We start from the raw sequence: 12,023 nt of genomic DNA, 5'->3' as shown, positions 1-12,023 counted from the left end.
ATTTAATATTCATTACATATTAATAATAAAACCATTACATGTTGATATAATACTTTTTTTTTCTTTGAGACAAAGTCTTGTTCTTTTGCCCAGGCTGGAGTGAAGTGGTGCAATCTCAGCTCATTGCAACCTCCGCCCCGCAGCTTCAAGCGATTCTCCTACCTCAGCCTCCCAAGTAGCTGGGATTACAGGGGCCCACTACCATGTCCAGCTAATTATTGTATTTTCTTAGTAGAGAAGGAGTTTCGCCATGTTGGCAAGGCTGGTCTTGAACTCTTGACCTCAGGTGATCCACCCGCCTGGGTCTCCCTAAGTGCTGGGATTACAGGTGTGAGCCACCGCACCCACCCCGATTAATATATGTTTTAAAACACTGATTAGTCAGGCAACAACACCGTGCAGGGGTCTCCTCATTCCCAGTGACGCAGACCCCACTGCATGGCTGAGGGGTTGCAAGGGCTGCAGAGCCAAAAGGCTCTGACTTGAGATTTCATTATTTTACTTGTATTTTTATTTGTATTGTGAGACAGGTCCTGCTCTGTCACCCAGACTGGAGTGCAGCCGTGCACTTACAGCTCACTGCAGCCTCGACCTCCTGGGCTCAAGCCATCTTCCTGCCTCAGCTCCCCAGTAGCTGGTAGTACAGTTGAGTGCCACCATGCCTGGTTAGTTTTTTAATTTTTTTGTAGAGTGAGGGGTCTTGCTATGTTGCCCAAGCTGGCCTCAAACTCCTGACCTCAAGAGATCTGCCCACTTCAGCCTCCTGAGTAGCTGAAACTACAAGTACACATCACCATGCCTAGCTAAATTTATTTAATTTTGAAAAATATTTTTGTAAAGAGCAGATCTTGCTGTGTTGTCCAGGCTGGTCTTGAACACCTGCCCTTAAAAGATACTCCCACCTCTGCTTACCAAACAGCTGGGACTACAGGCATGAGCCACCACAATGAGCCTGAAGAGATTTCTTTAATCTAGCATCCCATACTTGGTAGGATTGGGAAAGGCAGTAGTGTTTTTAAAAATTACTTAATAATTTCAGTAACAATCAAACTCAACCTTGACCCCTGCCTTCTCTCACACCCCATATCCAGTCTGACAGGAAATCCTGTTGACTGTCTTCGACATGTACTAAAGATCCCCACCCAGCAACTCCCTGGCCTCCTCCCCTACTTCTCCCCTCTGACCATCTCTCAACACCACCATGACCCTGGTCAGGACCACCATCATCTCCCACCTGGATGTTGCCAAAGCTTGGCCCCCATGCTTCTACCCACATCTTCCCATAGTCTTTCTCAACTCAGCAGCCAGAGAATGCTTTTAGATCAGGAGACAGAGCATGTGGTCGCTCTGCTCAGAACCCTCCCGCAGTTCCCATCTGAGTCAGAGTAAAAGCCAAAGCCCCAGCAATAACCTCTCGGGGCTTATGTGATTTGTACTGATCCCCACCCAGCAACTCCCTGGCCCCCTCCCCTAATTCTCTCCCTCTCTCTGTCTGCTCCATGGGCCTCCTTCCAGAGCCTCAGACACACCTCAGACACTTTATTCTATTGTTTCTGCCTACAGTCCTCTTCCCACAGCACCTTGACCAGCTCCTTCCCCTCCTTCAAGTCTTTACTCAATTTTCACTTAGGAGGCCACCCCTGACCATTCTATTTAACATTGCCATCTGTCCCCATGCCCACCATGCTCATTTCTTCTTTCTTTACTTTCTTCTTTTTTTCAAGATCTCACTGTCACCAAGGCTGGAGTGCAGTGGCACAATCACAGCTCACTGCAACCTCAAATTTCCAGGCTCAAGCGATCCTCCCACCTCAGCCTCCCCAGTAGCTGGGACTCCAGGTTCATGCCATCATGCCTGGCTAAATTTTTTAGTATTTTATTTTATTTTATTTTGAGACAGAGTTTCACTCTTCTTGCCCAGGCTGTAGTGTAATGGTGTGATCCCGGCTCACTACAACCTCCACCTCCCAGATTCAAGTGATTCTCCTGCCTCAGCCTTCCAAGTAGCTGGGATTACAGGTGCGTGCCACCACGCCCAGCTAATTTTTGTATTTTTAGTAGACCCGGGGTTTTGCAATGTTGGGCAGGCTGGTCGCGAACTCCTGACCTCAGGTAATCTGCCCGCTTCGGCCTCCCGAAGTGCTGGAATTACAGGTGTGAGCCACCACACCTGGCCAATTTTTTCATTTTTGTAGAGACAAGGTCTTACTATGTTGCCCAGACTGGTCTTGAACTCCTGGCCTCATGTGATCCTCCTGCCTAAATTCCTAAAGTGCTGGGATTACCGGCATGAGCCATCATGCCTGGCTTCATGTTCATTTCTTCTTGCCGCTGCAACATAGTTTGCAGTTTTCTACATTTAGTGGCTTAAAACACCACAAAACTACCATCTTATGGTTCTAGGGGCCAGAAACTCAAACTAGGTCTATTAAGGCTAAAGTCAAGGTGTCAGCAGGGCTGCATTCCTTCTGGAGACTCTAAAGTGTTCCCTTGGCTTTTCCAGCTTCTAGAAGCCACCCCCATTCCTTGGATCATGGCCCCTGACTCCATCTTCAAAGCCAGAAGTGAAGCATCTTCAAATCTCCCTCTCTTACCTCTGCTTTCATCACCACATCTCCTGCTCCAATTCTGAATCTCCTACTCTCTTTCTTTTATAAAGACCCTTGTGATTGCTGGGCATGATGGCTCCCACTCAGAATCCCAACACTTTGGGAGGTCAAGGCAGGAGGAACACTTGAGGCCCGAAGTTTGAAACTAGCATGAACAACATAGTGAGACCCCCACCTCTAGAAAAAAAATAAAAATAAATATTAGCCCGACATGGTGGTATGCGCCTGTAGTCCCAGCTACTTGAGAGGCTGAAGTGAGACAATCGATTTAGCCCAGGAGTTTGACATCAGCCTGGACGACATAACTAAATCGCATCTCTACAAGGAAGAGGTGGGAGGATCACTTGAGCCCAGGAATTTGCGGCCAGCCTGGGCAACAAAAGAAGACCCCATCTGGCCAACACGGCCAACCTGGCCACCATGGTGAAACTCCGACTCTACAAAAATGAGCTGGGCATGGGTGACATGCATGTGTAGTCCTACCTACTTGGGAGGTTGAGATGGGAGGATCGCTTGATCTCAGAAGGCCAAAGCTATAGTGAGCTATGATCACATAACTGCACTCCAGCCTGGATGACACAGGGAGATTCTGTCTCAAAAAAAAAAAAAAGAAAAGAAATATATATTTCATCTCTGTCCCTGGTTCCTGGCACAGAGCTTCTAAAGCTCTTAGAAAGACCTCAGTGATAGATGTGACAGGAACATCTTTTGTTTTAATATTTGGTCTTGGTCCCAGGTTTCTAACACAAGAGCCTCTAAGAACTTTGGGATCTCCAGCATGGTAAGAGTGCATTTGGGGATGTTGTTGAGATGACTGGGTGACTGCAAGCTCCTACATTTCTTCAAGAGGAAGACTGATTACCATGCAACCACATGGTAAGAGGCTTGGAACTTTCAGCCTCATGCACTGAACTCCAGGAGGAAGAGGGGCTGGAGACTGACTTAATCACCAACAGCCAAAGATTTAATCAATCATGCTTGCATAATAAAGCCTCCATAAACACCCTGAACGGGGTTTGCAGAGCTTTCAGGGTTGCTGGACACAGGAGATGCTGGGAGGGTCGCATATTCAACAGAGGGCATGGGAGCTCTGTGCTCCTCCAAACTTAACTTGCCCTGGGTATCTTTCTTTTTTTTGAGACAGGATCAGGCTCTTTTGTCCAAGCTAGAGTGCAGTGGCACAATCTCAGCTTACTGTAACCTAAGCCTCCCCAGTCCCCAGCTCAAGGCATCCTCTCATCTCAGCTTCCCTAGAAGTTGGAACTCTAGGTGCACAACACCACACCGGTTATTATTATTATTTTTTAATTTTTTATAGAGACAGGTTTTCACCATGTTGCCCAGGCTGGTCTCAAACTCCTGAGTTTAAGCGATCCTCCCACCTTGTCCTCCCAAAGTGCTGAGATTACAGGCATGAACCACTGCACCCAGCATGCACGTCTCTTTCATTGACTGTTTCTGAGATGTATCCTTCACAATGAACCAGTAATAGGAAATGAACTGGCCAGATGTGGTGGCTCACATCTGTAATCCCAGCACTTTCAGAGGCTGAGGTGGGAGGATCACTTGAGACCAGGAATTTGTGGCCAGCCTGGCCAACACAACAAGACCCCATCTATACAAAAAATAAAAGAAACTAGCCAGATGTGGTGTTGCAGGCATGTAGTCTCAGCTACTAGGGAGGCTGAGATGGGAGAACCACTGGAGCCGACAATCAAGGCTGCAATGAGCTATGACTGCACCATTGCACACCAGCCTGGGCAACAAAATAAGACCCTCTCTCTCAGAAAAAAAGAAAATAAACTGTTTTTCTGAGTTCCATAAACTGTTCTAGCAAATTATTAAACCCAAGAAAACAGTTATGGGAACCCCCGATTTGTAACAGGTTGGTCAAAAGTACAGGTGACAACTTAGGACTTGCCATTGGCATCTGAAGTCAGGATGGTCTCGTGGGACTGAGGCCCTAACTTGTAGGGTCTGTGCTAACTCCAGGTAGTGTCAGAATAAAGTCATGGGACACCCAGTTAATATCCAGAGCACTGAAGAATTTGGTGTAGAAACTCCATACATACATTCAGTCGGAAGTGTGTGAGTAGAGACAAACATGGGCTTTTCTGTCACCTGTCTACCGCTTAACTGCATAGGAGAGGCAATACGTGGTGCTCATGAACAAAGCAAACATTAAAGTCAGACCAGACCCAACATTTGACTCAGTCTTAATATCCAGGTGAGCTTGGGCAAATCATTCATTATTCCCAAGGCTTCATCACTCCATTCATCAAATAGGGATAACTGTGGCACCCACCTGTGATTCTGTGAGAATTAACGAAATATTATGCTTGGGGTTATTGTGATCATTATACCCATTCCAAACTATTTGACAAGGACAGTGATGGATGATGACATCAAAAAATCAGAAACTGCAATGAGGTCTCTCAGGCAAAATTCCATACAAGCAAATTACTGTCTCTACAAAGCATTCCTGCCACACTTAATTCACCATTCCCTGAACAAAATATGCCATCTTCGTTGTTCAGGTCTGTACAGTGCTGGTTTCCCTTCCTGGGCAGTTTGCTCCATCCCATCCCAGCCCATTCCCCATCCCGCCACCTCCCCCTTCCCTCCCCACTCTCATACAACTCTTCCTCATCTTTCAGGACTTGGCTTCAATGTCACCTTAACTGGAAGCTTCTCTCACTCTCCAGAAGAGCTTCCCATTGCACTTGATGCATGCACTATCATTTGATCATTTTTGAGTTACAGTCCAAATCTTTTTGTACCTGAATAACATGTTGCCCAGTCAGTCTCTCTTCCTGGATTCAGAAGTCGTTCATGGCAGATCCAGCTGGAAGTGACAAAAAGACATCTTTTGACATAAAGGGATGACACAGACAGACATAAGTTCTTAAACGTCTTAAATGTTATGTGGAAATTAAACAGAATTCAAAGATTTGTGGGGAACACTTAGGAGGGAAAGTTACTGGGAACGTCATAAAGGGTTAATTTGTATTTTATTTTATTTTATTTTTTGAGACAGTCTCATTCCGTCACCTAGGCTGGAGTGCAGTGGTGCAATCAGGCTCACTGCAGCCTTGACCACCTGGGCTCAAGTAATCTCACTTAATTTTTATTTGGTTTAAGAAAGTCTTGGTTGAGGGTGGTGGCTTATGCCTGTAATCTCAGCACTTTGGGAGGCTGAGAGAGGTCTATTACTTGAGGCCAGGAGTTTGAGATCAGCCTGGGCAATATATTAAGACCCTGCCTCTACCAAAAAACAGAGTGAACGTGTGGAAGACAATTTTTCCACAGACTGGGAGTGAGGGAATAATTTCAGGATGATTCAAGTGCATTACATATATTGTGCACTTTATTTCTATTATTACTACATAGTAATATATAATGAAATGATTCTACAACTCACTATAACGTAGACTCAGTGGGATCTCTGAGCTTGTTTTCCTGCAACTAGACTGTCCATCTGGGGTGATGGGAGACAGTAACAGAATATCAGGCATTAGATTCTCATAAGGCATACACAACCTAGATCCCTCGCATGCACACTTCACAACAGAGTTTGTGCTCCTATGAGAATCTAATGCTGCTGCTGATCTGACAGGACATGGAGCTCAGGTGGTCATGCAAGCGATGGGAGGGGCTAGAAATACAGATGAAGTTTCCCTTCACTCACCTGCTGCTCACCTCCAGCTCTGTGGCCCTGTGGTTGGAGACCGCTGCTCAAGTGCATTCGAAAGGATCCATCCCATGCCATTCTTCAGAGTCATCTTTACTGCTGCAGTGGTCAACCTGTAGCACCCCTAAGCTCACAGGACATATGCTTCAACTGGCATTTCACAATCAACAGTATATGGTAGCTTGAGTCATTGTGAAGTCACTTCCTGGAAATCACCAGCATCCCATATCCCATTAGCAAGGAGCTCAGCACTGCTCCTTGGATAACCAAACCTACTCCCAAATCCCATCTGTGTGCGTCTATCTCCTGGTACCCTTCCTAGCATCGACTCTGTATTTGTAGGAGTCCAATCAGGAGACACAAACCATTCAAAAGTTTAAACTAGAATGAGCAAGGTGGCTCACACCTGTAATCCCAGCACTTTAGGAGGCCAAGGTGGGTGGACTGCTTTGAGCTCAGGAGTTTGAGAACAGTCCGGGAAACATGGCGAAACCTCGTCTCTACAAAAAACACAAAAATCAGCTGGGTGTGGTGGCATTTACCTGTAATCCCAGCTACTCGGGAGGCTGAGGCAGGAGAATTGCTTGAGCCTGGCAGGTGGAGGCTGCAGTGAGCAGAGGTTGTGCCACTGTACTCCAGCCTGGGTGACAGTGCGAGACCCGGTATCAAAAAGAAAAAATGTATATATATGTAAATTTAATATAAAAAGTATTAATTTTGGCCAGGCACAATGGCTCATGCCTGTAATCCCAGCACTTTGGGAGGCCAAGGCAGACAGATCACCTGAGGTCAGGAGTTCGAGACCAGCCTGACCAGCATGGAGCAACCCCATCTCTACTAAAAATACAAAATTAGCTGGGCATGGTGGCACATGCCTGTAATCCCAACTACTTGGGAGGCCGAGGCAGGAGAATCACTTGAACCAGGCAGGTGGAGGTTGCGCTGAGCCAAGATAGCGCCATTGCACTCCAGCCTGGGCAACAAGAGTGAAACTCCATCTTGAAGAAAAGAAAAGGTATTAATTTTTACAGAGGATCAGCACAATGAGGGACACACTAGCACAAAGTAAAGACAACTCTAGAGAATACAGAACTATCAGAGGCCAGGCATTGTGGCTCATGCCTGTAATCCCAGCAATTTGGGAAGCCTAGGCAGGAGGATCACTTGAGGCCAGGAGTTGGAGACCAATCAGCACAAAATAGTGAGACTCTGTGTCTACCAAAAAAAAGAAACATTAGCCAGGTGTGGTGGTGGTGCACACCCGTAGTTCCAGCTACTTGGGAGTCTGGGGTGGGAGAACCCCTTAAGCCTGGAAGTCTGCACTACAATGAGCCAAGATTGTGCCACTGCACTCCAGCCTGGGTGACAGAGTGAGACTCTGTCTCAGAAAGAAAAAAGAAAAGAAAGTGTTAATCCCCCTGTGAGAATCTCCTCTTCTCCTGCCCTCTCTGGAACCTCACTTGTCAGTTCTTCCTCCCACTTTCCTGTATCTTTAACCTATCCCCCACTTTTAGCTCCTTCCCATCATCATTTAAATTACTCAAACTTCTTCTGTTTAAAAAACCTCTCCCTAAACTCAGTGAGAGGTCTCCTGCACACCCACTGAGCCATCTGCTCTCCCTGGTGCCTTCTCTACAGCAGCCTGAGCCATGTCTCTAATCCGTGAATCTCATCATGTTACTCCCCCATTTACATCACTTCTCCTTGCCTCAGGGATTAAGTCCAAACTCCTTAACAGCCCCTGCTCTGCCCTGCCTTGCAAGGCAGCCTCACTGCTTGCCCCTCTCCATTTCATCTGCTATGGAGTCCAACTGAGCCTCATCTGCCCCTTCAATGCAAACTCTTTCTCCTCTGGGAGTCTCTGAAGTGGGTGATATCCTCTGCTTATAATATGTTTCCCCTTAAACCTCTACTCTCTTCCTAGCTAGCTTTGACTCCTCTGTCACTTGTCCGCTTTGGCATCACCTCCTCATGGAAGACTTCTTTGACTCCCCAGATTCTCAGGAGCATGACAGGTGAGGTGCTCCTCCCAAGAATGGATGGAGATTAGGGAGTGTGTGTTATTCATGCTTAATTCACCAGTGCTTAGCTGAGTACCTGGCATAAAATAGTTACTGTGGTGGCCAAAGTAATAACCCCCACCCCCACCAATTGCTCATGTCCTATGTTACACAGCACAATTACATAGAAAGGTAGAATTAAGAGTGCAGATAAAATTAATGTTGCTCATCAGCTGACCTTAAAACAAGATTATCCTGGAGTATCTAGGAGAGCCCATGTAATTACACGCATTCTTTAAAACTGGAAGAGGGAGGCAGAAGGTTAAGAACCAGAGACGGTGGGCACAATGGCTCATGCCTGTAATACCAATACTTTGGGAGGCCAGGTCAGGAAAATCCCTTGAGTGTAGGAGTTCAAGGTCAGCCGTGGCAACATACTGAGGCCCCATCTCTACAAAAAAATAAAAACGAAATTCACTGAGTGTCACGATGCTTGCCTGTAGTCCCAGCTACTGGGAAGGCTGACATGGTAGGACTGCTTGAGCCTGGGAGTTTGAGGCTACAATGAGCCACGATTGGACCACTGAACTCCATCCTGAGTGACAGGGCAAGGTCCTGTTTTGAAAGAAAAAAAGGACATTGGAATCAGGGTCCTCTCCATCCTGAGGTGCCTACAAGGCATCTCTCTCTGCAAACGAGTAAACATCACCCTCCAACTCCTTACAGAGTGGAGCAGCAGGAAAACTCCTTCACCTCATTTCTGTGCTGCTTGGGAGGCCTGGACAGCCCAATAACAAGCTCCTTGCTGATGAAGCAATCAGGAAATGGCTCGAGTTGAGCTAAGGAGAATTTGGATCCTTCTTTTAGTTCTCAATAGGCAGGGTAGGGGCCAGGCATGGTGGTTCATACCTGTAATCTTTGCACTGTGGGAGGCCAAGGTGAGAGGATTGCTTGAGGCCAGGAGCTCAAGACCAGCCTGGGCAACATAGCAAGACCTGGGTGGCATACACCTGTGGTCCCTACTACTTGGTAGGATGAGGAGGGAGGATCAATCACTTGATCCCAGGAGTTTCAGGCTGCAGTGAGCCATGATCACACTACTGCACTTCAGCCTGGGTGACAGAGCCAGACCACATCACGAAAAGTTAGAAAGAAAAAAACAAGAGAGAGGGAGAGAGACTATACACAGGCACCACCACATTTGGCTAATTTTTAAATATTCTGTAGAGACAAGGTCTTGCTAGGTTGCCCAGGCTAGTCTAAAACTCCTGGCATCAGGTTGGGCATGGTGGCTCATGCTTGTAATCCCAGCACTTTGGGAGGCTGAGGCAGGCAAATCACCTGAAGTCTGGAGTTCAAGACCAGCCTGGCCAACATGGTGAAACTCTGACTCTATCAAAAATACAGAAATTAGCTGGGCAGTAGTGGCATGTACCTGTAGTCTCAGCTACTCGGGAGGCTGAGGCAGGAGAATCACTTGAACCTGGGAGGCGGAGGTTGCAGTGGACCCCATCACTGCACTCCACCCTGGGTGACAGAGCGAGACTCTGTCAAAAACAACAACAACAACAACAACAAAAACTCCTGGCATCAAGACATCTTCCTGTCAGCCTCCCAATGCCCTGGGATTATACTGTTTCCTATAATTGAAGACACTTGTTCTCATACTGCTTTAAGGTATAAAGGAAAAAAAAAAAACACAGATAATGGCAAATGTTGGTGAAGGCCGGGCATGGTGGCAGCCTGTAATTCCAGAACTTAGGGAGGCTGAGGTGGGCAGATCACTTGAGACCAGGAGTATGAGATCAGCCTGGGCAACATGGTAAAATCCCATCACTACAGAAAAAAATATAAAAATTAGCCAGGCATGGTGGCGTACACCTGCAATTTTCAGCAACTCAGGAGGCTGAGATGAGAGAATCACTTGTGCCTGGGAGGTCAAGGCTGCAGTGAACTGTGATGGCATCATTGCACTGCAGCCTCAGAGACAGAGCAAACCCCTATCTAGAAAAAAAAAAAAAAATGTCAGTGAAGATGTGGAGGAATTGGAACCCACATATATTACTGGTGGGAACATAAAATCGTGTAACCATTTTGTTTGGGTATTTCTTTTCTTGTCATTTTAATTGGATTTTTTAAAAATCAACACAGGGTTTCACTATCTTGCCCAGGCTGGTCTTGAATTCATGGGCTCAAGCCATCCTCCTAGCTGAGCCTCCTGAGTAGCTGGGATTACAGGTGTGAGCCATTGCACCCAACTGGTGTAGCCACTTTAGAAAACAGTCTGGCAGTTTCTCAAAAGGCTAAATGTACAGTCATCCTATAATGCAACAATTTCACTCCTAGGCATAAATCCCAGAAAAATAAAAATATATGTCCACACAAAAACTGGTACAACAATCTTCATAGCAGCATTATTCATAATGACCAATACATGGAATACATGGAAACAACCCAAATATCCACCAACTGATGAACAGATAAACAAAATGCAGTGTGTCTCTACCATGGAATACTGCCATAGAAGGAATGAAATATGGATACACACTATGACATACAGGAACTTTGAAAACACTGTGCTAAGAGGGAAAAAAAGCCACAAAAGATCACATATTGTACAATTCTATTTGTCCAGATTAGGCAAATCTATAGTGACAAAAAAATTAATCAATGGTTGCCTAAGGCTGGGGGCAAAGGTAGGTGGGGAGAGTAGGAGGTAGTGGCTAAGGGGTATGGATTTCTCTACAGGGTAATGAAAGCTTCTAAAAGTGACTGTGGTGATCGATGCACAGCTCTGTGAATATTCTAAAACCTACTGAATTGCAGATTTCAATAAATAAAGTGAATGGTATGTGAATCATATTTTAATAAAGCTATTATTTAAAATAATGATAATGGGGGCTGGGCACAGGTGGTCATGACTGCCTGTAATCCCAGCACTTTGGGAGGCTGAGGCAGGAGGATCACTTGAGGTCAGGAGTTTTGAGCCCAGTCGGAGCAACCTGGCAAGATCCCGTCTCTATGATAAAAAACGAAAACATTAGCTGGACATGGTGGCACATGTCTGTAGTCCCAGCTACTTGGGAGACTGAAGTGAGAAAACTGCTTGAGCCCAGGAGTTTGAAGCTACAGTGAACCATGATCATGTCACTGTACTGTAGCCTGAGCAACAGAGCAAGACCCTGTCTCTGAAAAGGAAAGAAAACAAATGCAAGTTTTTATCACTTTGTGAGTGTAGCCAAGTTGGAGGAGAAATAGACAATAGTAAAAGAGCACTGAATAACGAGGGTGAGTGGCTGGTTAGGCTCAGTTGCTAGCTAAATGGCTTCTAAAAAATTCATTAATAAAGTTACAGCTCTGGGGACAGTCATGTAGTCAAAGAATAAATACTAAATTCATTACAAATGCCCATGGTCCTTCTTTACATGCCTTCTAGTGAAAAATTCCTAAGTGCCTAAATAGCAAGTCTGCAATGATAGCAGCTGTTTATTAAAGACTACAAAAAAGAAATGGAGGCCAGGCGTGGTTGCTCACATCTGTACTCCTTGCATTTTGGGAGGCTGAGGCAGGCAGATTGCCTGAGGTCAGGAGCTCCAGAGGAGCCTGGCCAACATGTGAAACCCCATCACTACTAAAAATACAAAAATTAGCTGGGTGTGGTGGCGGGCGCCTGTAATCCCAGCTACTCGGGAGGCTGAGGCAGGAGAATTGCTTGAACCCAGA

The 12,023-nt window shown here is 46.1% G+C and overlaps 1 pseudogene; it reads right to left on the bottom strand.

Annotated features, from left to right (window-relative positions):
* Nucleotides 1-12,023, bottom strand: part of LOC103889357 (putative uncharacterized protein FLJ46235) — a 381,099-nt pseudogene that overhangs the window by 350,496 nt on the left and 18,580 nt on the right.

The sequence above is a fragment of the Pongo abelii genome, chromosome 3 (genome assembly GCF_028885655.2).
Source record: "Pongo abelii isolate AG06213 chromosome 3, NHGRI_mPonAbe1-v2.0_pri, whole genome shotgun sequence".
Lineage (NCBI taxonomy): Eukaryota > Metazoa > Chordata > Mammalia > Primates > Hominidae > Pongo > Pongo abelii.
The sequence above is the reverse complement of the archived record's forward strand: the minus strand, read 5'-3'. Positions and strand labels throughout refer to the sequence as shown.